The sequence below is a fragment of the Megascapheus bottae genome, chromosome 1 (genome assembly GCF_031878675.1).
Source record: "Megascapheus bottae isolate mThoBot1 chromosome 1, mThoBot2.hap1, whole genome shotgun sequence".
Lineage (NCBI taxonomy): Eukaryota > Metazoa > Chordata > Mammalia > Rodentia > Geomyidae > Megascapheus > Megascapheus bottae.
In genome coordinates, this window is record NC_143509.1 from 24,076,406 (window position 1) to 24,084,689 (window position 8,284).

The 8,284-nt window shown below is 40.3% G+C and overlaps 1 long non-coding RNA gene across 1 annotated transcript; it reads left to right on the forward strand.

Annotated features, from left to right (window-relative positions):
- The first annotated feature begins 863 nt into the window (after positions 1-863).
- Positions 864-7,134, forward strand: LOC150068528 (uncharacterized). Its single transcript, XR_016539035.1, has 3 exons — positions 864-963; positions 5,879-5,970; positions 7,066-7,134. It is a non-coding gene; the product is annotated as an uncharacterized LOC150068528 (long non-coding RNA).
- The last annotated feature ends 1,150 nt before the right edge of the window (positions 7,135-8,284 follow it).

Here is an 8,284-nt window from a genome sequence, read left to right on the forward strand (position 1 = left end):
CTCAAGGACAGCATCCAGGCCCAGAGTTTAAGTCCCAGGATCAGTAAAAACAAAAACTAAAGAACAACAAAATCCCCAACTTCCAGAAACATCTCTAGATTGTGTGTAGGGGGGTGAGGATTGAATGCAGTCTGGCACTTGCTAGGCAAGACTCTACTACTTAAGTCACGTCTCTAATCCTTTTTGCTTTTAGCTTTTTTCTCCCTTTCTTTTCAGAGAGTGTCTTTTGCTAACTGACTGGGCTGGCTTTGAACAGTAATCCTTCTGTTTCCATCTTTTCAGCCGCTGAGGTTTCAAGTGAGTGCCATCATGTCTGGCTTGTTTATGAAACAAAGTCTTGCTGACTTTGGCTCTAGCTGTCCTCAAACCATGATCTTCCTGTCTCCCTATCCTGAGTAGCTGGGATCACAAGCTTAGACCACATGTGCAGCACCTCACGTGCGTTCCTGCAGCTTTGTCCAAGTCCTTAATCATATAAGAGTGAGAAAAATGAAATAAACTTTTCCAAAAACTGTTTGGGGGGTGGTTATTAGCTGACTGGCCCTTCCCTAGGGTGGAAGGGTCTCCAGTCTTCTCTGCACCTCAGAAGTCCTCAGCAGATGGCTGATTGTGGCCAGGGTGGTTTTGCTAAGTCTACCTCGCTCAAGCTCATTACTACCTGGAACTAGCCTGAAGTCTTGAAGCACTCCATAATTTAAGGTTCTGAATGGTTCTGCAGATTTTTTTTAGCATCCCGAAGATGTTGAGACATGTTGTTTTAAAAAAAGGGCAAAGTTAAAGAATGAGGAATTTGGAATGTGAGTTTGGAATGTGAATGAGTGCTGGCCTTGCCAACAACATATTGTCCTGTCTTGGATAAATCCCTCAGATTCTGAGTCTTAGCTTTAAAATGGGCAAAGAATGTCTTTCTTCACAATACGACAGTTTTGATGTTCGGAAATATACAAGAAGCCACCAAGAAAGGTAAAAAGTCAACAAATACAAGTTGTTTATATTATGAAATGAAGAAAACATTGAATCCATTCCAGTCCAGATGCATCATGGGAGTGGAGAAGGGAATCTGGGATTTTCTAGGCCACAAGCAGTCATTAGCAAATTAGTGTGTCTCTATGTCTGCAAGGGCATCTGAAATCTATGGCTATGTTGAAAAGTTCTTTTTGAGAGCTCTATTTTTTCCTTCATTGTACTCTTCTCTGTGATGGATTTCTAGATTGAGTCTCTGTCTCCTCACACACCTATCATCTCTAGAACACCAGCCATAATCTCAGTGGTCCTGAATATTTACTGGCTGTGGTCAGTTTATGCCTGTATTTTAGGACAGTAGGGTTTAGGTTTTTCTGCCCTTGCTAGGTAAAATTGATTTGGGTAGAAAAATCAGGAAGGGTTTTCTTTTTTTGCCAGTCCTGCGCTTGAGCTCAGGGACTGAGCACTGTCCTTGGACTTTCTCAAGGCTAGAGCTCTACCACTTGAGCCTCAGCACCACTTCTGGCTTTTTTCTATGTATGTGGTACTGAGGAATCGAACCCGGGTCTTCATGCATGCCAGGCAAGCACTTTAACCACTAGGCCAAACTCCCGGCCCAGGAAGGGTTTTCTTTTAAAGAAAAAAAAATTCAAATTGCACAGCTAGGGACTGGTGGCTTGTGCCTGTAATCCTACCTACTCAGGAAGCTGAGATCTGAAGATCATTCATTATTAGAAGCCAAACTAGACAGAACAGTCTATGAGATTCTTATCTCAAATTAACCAGCAAAAAGGCATAAGTGTTGGTGTAGCTCAAGTAGTAGAGTGCCAGCCTGAAGAAAAGAACCAAGAGACAGCATGAGTTCAAGACCCAGAACACACACATGTGCGTACACACACACACACACACACACACACACACACACACACACACACACACACCAAATTACAGGAGTAACTTCTGGATACTCAAGAGTAGTATGACAAGTTTCCACCCCACTGCCATAGACCCAGTAAAATGCTTAACCAAACTGAGATCTCTTGGAATCCTCCATCTTTATTTTTTTTAATTAAAGAATTTAATTGATTTTTACATCATATTTCAAATGGCATGTTTAACAAACAAGTGTTCAAGAATCCATCTTTATTTTTATTATTTTATTTAATTTTTTGTCAGTCATGGGACTTGAACTCTGGGCCTCGAAACTATTACTAAGCTCTTTAGTTCAAGGCTAGTGCTCTACCTCTTGAGCCACAGTGCCATTTCCAGTTTTCTTGTGGTAAATTGGAGGTACAAGTCTCATGGACTTTAATCCCTGGGCTGGCTTTGAACTGCAATCCTCAGATTTCAACCTCCTTAAGTTGCTAGGATTACAGGCATGAGCCACCTGCACCCAGCTCCTCCATCTTTATGTAGATTCCAACCTCCTGATCTGGTGGACTTCCTTTGGTAACCTTGAGGAATAATCCATCTACAGCGTGGAAAATGTGGTCCTAATATATCATGTATATATGTGAAAATAGAACCAGCTAACTTCAGGAGATGAGCAGGATTGGGAGAGATGAGGGAGAAGAATGGAAGGAGTGATGTTGATCAAGATGCATTGTACTCATCATTCTTCAAGTTGAAACCCCTTTGTACAACTATTTAAAGATGATTTATAAAAAGAAATTGTCCGTTTAGATATCCTTACATTTAGAGCAAACAGAAACCAGATGATTTCAATGATGCTCCAATATGTACCATTAAAAAATCATCTGGGTTAGGTAAAATCCTGCCTCTGACTCCTGCCTATTACCTGGAAGTATGCAAAAGGAAAGGACAAGCATGTAGATATTTACACTGGCCACAGAAAAGGATAATTTTATGAGCAATTTCGAGGGTGATCATTTACTGTAGAAAATTTTGGACAGTTTCATAGAAATAGCTGTAGGACTTTGAGTAATGTTGTCAAATCAGTTTTGACTGTCCAAGTGAACTTTATTCCATACAGCTCAGAAAAGGCAGGTCAGGGAAACAGATCTTGTACTGATTGCAATGCAAAGTTACACCTTGACAAGATTTCTTGATAAGGTTTTCTTGGGTCCTTTTCCCTGACTTACAAACTTGTATCTTTTCCCTGGTGAGTGTTGACGTTATCATAAGCCACTGAAAACACTCTCTGGCTATAAGTATAGCCTTAATAAGCAGTTGCAAAGTTAAGCAGCAAGACTACAGAGTGACTAATAATTAGATCTGGACAGGATGGACAGGATGTATTCTGGTTTTCTTGTTCCAACAAGCAGAATATGAAAGTTTCTATTCATTTATTATATTTTAGACAATTAGGATATAGACAAAAACAATGTGGAAATGAGCTTACAGGCTAGGGAAGGAAGCCAGACAATTATAAAGTGAACAAAGTAGTAGATCCTTATTGATGGCTCATACCTGAACTCCTAACTACTCAGGTGTCTGAGATCTGAGGCTCAAGATTTGAAGCCAGCCTAGGTAGAAAGTTGATGAGACATTCTCTGTCTCTGTCTCTGTCTCTGTCTCTGCCTCCCTTTCTCTCTGTCTCTGCCTCCCTCCCTCCCTCCCTCCCTCCCTCCCTCCTCCTCCTCCTCCTCCTCCTCCTCCTCCTCCTCCTCCTCCTTCTTCTTCTTCTTCTTCTTCTTCTTCTTCTTCTTCCTCTCTCTCTCTCTCTCTCTCTCTCTCTCTCTCTCTCTCTCTCTCTCTCTCTCTCTCTCTCTCTCTCTCTCTCTCTCTCTGTCATAGGGCTTGAACTCTGAGCCTGGGTGCTCTTCAGCTCAAGACTAGTGCTCTACCACTTGAGCCACAATGCCAGTTTCATGGTAGTTAATAGGAGATAAGAATCTCACAGATTTTAGTGCCTGGGCTGGGTTTTGAACTGTAATCTTCAGTTCTCAGCCTCCTGAGTAGCTAGGACTATGGGTGTGAGCCACTGGCAACTGGTGAGGCTCTTATTTTCAATTAACCAACAAAAAGCTGGAAATGGAGGTATGACTCAAGTGGTAAAGTACCAGCTTTGTGAAGAAAAAAAAAACAACAACAAGTGAGAGAACAAGGCCCTGAGTTCAAGGCTGGCACTGGCACCAAAAAAAATAAATAAATAAATAAAAAATAAAAGAAAGAAAGAAAAGAACAGAACACTATAATAAGGAGCAAAGAGGTAACCACTTTTGTTAATTAATTGCCTCTCCAAAAAAGGGACCTTTTGCCAAAAGCGTTCATTATTAGCCCTCATGAGGGGCCTGCTTCAATGGATGGCAGGTAAGCCATAAGAAGCTTTGCCAGATCTCTTAAACACAATTGCCTGCTTTGGTTTCCTGATTTTTGTGAAATCCCTCTACTGAATGTTTTCCTCCTGAAAAGCTCCAGATTCACTGATGCACCTAATTCATACCTCTGAGCGGATTCAAAACTTCAGAAATGAATGATCCTGCAATAATTTGAGCCGAGAGAGACTGGCATGGGGGTTGTAAAGCAAGCACTACTTCTGGGTAGTAGAAGGACAAAAAAAAAAAAAAGGCAGAACGGAGCATGTTGGAGGTGTCCCTTAAAGCTATTCTGAACAAATAACCTGCTGTGGTAACCTTACTATGGTGTGCACTGGAAATTTATTATTTATCTATGAATAAATTAGCCTCTGGTTATCTAAATTCTTCTTCTTTTTTGTCAGGCTTGGGGCTTGAACTCTGGGCGTGGGCACTGTCCCTGAGCTCTTCAGCTCAAAGCTAGCTGTACCACTTCTGGTTTTCTGGTGATTAATTGGAGGTAAGAGGCTCAGGGACTTTCTTGCCCAGGCTGGCTTTGAACTGCAATGCTCAAATCTCATCATCTGGAGTAGCTAGGTTTATAGGTGAGAGCCACTGCTGCCCGGCTTGGCTATCTAAATTCTAAGACAGGGGAAATGCTCACCTGAACATGCTTATTTTATTTCCATATTGAGTACTATGCAATGTGTTCTTCTCATCTGCACAAATAAAGTTGCTTTATGTATGATGTTTGGAGAGAGGTCAGAGGTCAACTCAGTGGAGTTCCCTGTCAGGGAAGGAAGCATTAAAATAAATGCTTCTTGAGACAAGTATGGAAGCTCATGCCTGCAATTCAGCTACTTAGGAGATGGAGATAGGGTGATCCCAGGCCTATGTAAACGTATGAGACACTAACATACAAACAAGCAAAGCAAAAGGTCTGAGTCTGATGATGCACATCTAGCAAGTACAAGGCTATCAGTTCAATCCCTAGAATTGCAAAAGCAAAGCAATGAAACAAAAAACAATCGACCAAACAAAATAAATACTCCATTTGTTATGTGTTTTATTTTCTTTAACTACATTCACTTTTCCAAAAATTCTTTTTAAGGAGGTTCCTATAACTATCTTAAATGAACAATGGGAGCTCAGTGTCAGTAGCTCACACCTATATAATCCTAGCTCTTCAGGAGGCTGAGACCTGAGGATCATGGTTCAATGTCATCCCAGGCAGGAAAAGCCACGAGACTCTTATTTCCAATAAACTACTCAAAAAGAGCTGGAAGTGGTGCTGTGGCTCAAGTGGTACAGTACTACCCTTGAGCACAAAGAGGCTCAGGGACAGCTCCCAGACTCTGAGTTCAAGACCCAGGACCAGCAAACAAATAAAATAAAACAAAATAAACTTGACAATGGTATGGGTTGCCTTAAAAACAAAGCAACCACCAATGATGATGAAAATAAAAAGAAATGCTGTTGCAATTAGTCTAAACACTTTTGTCTTCCTAGGAACCTGACTTTCTCTTGTTAGAAGTGAAATTAGCAGCTGTTAGTGCCATGTGAAAGACACATTGGCATGGAACTGAGACTTTCTCCATCCAATATTCAGAATGATGGAGAGAAGCAGAAAAGAATAACTTCTCATTTTGTGATTACAGGTCATTTAATGCCAAGTCTAAAGGCCATCTACATTGGTATTCCTCCAGTTTTCACATGCACAGGGCCATCTCAGGCATTCAGGAGATGCAAGGTGGGATATGAGAACTTGTATTTCTAACATGAGCTCAGTAACGCTGATGCTGAGTGCTTAGCCCTGTGTTGCAATGATTTAAATTGCTCGTGGTTGGATGTGTCTCACATTTTGGGAAACACTAACTTTGTTATTTATTTTTACTATCTTTAAATAGTTGTACAATAGGGATTTTTTTCCCTAGCTTGATTATGGGGCTTGAACTCAGGGCCTGGGTACTATCCCTGAGCTTCTCAGTCAAGGCTACCCCTTTGAGATACAGCTCCACTTCCAGTTTTCAGAGATAAGAATCTCATGGACTTTCCTGCCCTGGCTGGCTTTGAACCATGATCCCAGATCTCAGCCTCCTGAGTAGCTAGGATTACACTTGCATTCAGCAAAAGGTAGTCATTTTACAAAGCAGTCTATGAATGCAAAGCATCTTAAGCAGTGTTGCTCCTTTCAACATTCTTATTCTTCCACCCATTCCTTCTCTTCCCTTTCTTAATGTTGTAGCATATATAATGAACTATTGACTGCATTCTCCTTTTATTCCTCTGAACTTGCCCTCCCTCAAAAGTATTCATTTTCGGGTGCTATTTTGCTGGGCTTTGACTTTGACAGGAAAGGCTAACTCTTATTTTACAGATGATAAAAGTGAGAACTATGAGTACCCTAAGGGCCTATCATTAGGTAATGGAGAAGTCAAGAGTAAAACTCACCTTTCATATATCTCCCGTCTAGTCATCAGCATTTTGCCTCTAGGATCTATAGTTGTTATTTACTGATTAAGGAAAATAACCCCCAAACAAAAATCACCACCACTATCCCCAACAACCTAATCCACTTCTTTATAAAATCATGACTATCTACTAGAGCAAATAACACTGCTTTGTGAAAAGGAAAACCACTACTATCGTGAACAAATAAACACCTTTGTCAAGATGTGATCCACATACCATTCTACATGTTATTCTCTGCTAATGAGCCTGACCCAGTTTTTCAGTAGCTTAAAGTAATGAAAGTGCATTTATTGCACTTGCATCCTCTGTAGGTCACTGTGGACTTCAGCACTTTGATGTAATCCCTCTTCTTATCCCTGGCCATGTTTTTCAGAACCAGCAGGTTTATCATTCGTCTGTGTTCTTCCTGGGCCGTGTTCAGCAACCCTTGGGCAGCCGAGGGAACTTTGATGAGATGGCAGAGGTAACAAGAAATGCGTCACAGTCAGACTAACAGAGGATTCCTTTATGGGAGGAACACAAAGGTGCAATGTTTCTGACCATTTAAAATACTATTTATCTAAAGGAACTCTGCAGAATGGAAATGTGGATTTTTTTTTAAATGTTGGTGTTGGTGTTGTTTATTTTCGCTTTGTTTTTTTTTTCTCTTTGGGAGGAGGTAGAGGGGTTGCAGAAAGGGAAGGAGGGAGGCTGAACAAATATAATCATGGTATTCAGTATATTCTGTTTGGGTAGGAATGAGAGGGGGAAAGTGATAAAAAAAAAAAGAAGGGGTGACATTGTCCAAAAAGAGAAATGTACTCATTACCTGACTTATGAAATAGTAACTGCTCTGTACAACATCTTAATAGTAACAATAACATTATTTTTATTAAAGAATTTACTAACATTGAGTTTTACATCATATTTCAAATGACATATTTAACAAGCAAGTATTCAAGAAGGGAATCTCTATATACAATCACTGGCACTTAGATTTTAGAACATAATTGAAATTAGGCTGAGGGTTTGTATGTCATAGATACATATTAATCTATGTATTAAAACATTATGTCTATGCAATCACAAATTTTTATGTCTATGTAGTTGTGTTTATATTTCCAATACCATGTCCATAGTATTGGCTATGCAGATATTGAGTCCTCGCTCTTGTACTGTTTGGAGCTCATAGCCACATATTAAGGATACCATGTGCCTTCTGTTCCTTTGGTCTTGACTTGTCTCACTCAATATGATTCGCTTTAGATTCATCCACTTCCCTGCGAATGCCATTATTTTGTTTTGTCTGTCGGCTATGTAGAACATTATTTTCTTTAAGAGGTATGTCATGAAAAGTGGTCAGGGGAGCAGGGAGGGAGAGAGGAGTAGAGAAAAAAAGGAAAGAAAATTAATGAAAGCAAACTATCATTTCTTGGGGGTTAAGTGTTAGGCCTTGTGTTTGAATATTTCCATGGTTTCCTCAAACTGTTCTCACTAGGTTGTTACATTCTTGCTTTATGCACAAATTGCAGAGGCTCCTAGAAGAGACTTTTAAAACTCATCAAGGTCAATGTAGACTGTCAATCAGGATCAAAGCCTGTGTAAGTCTAGTG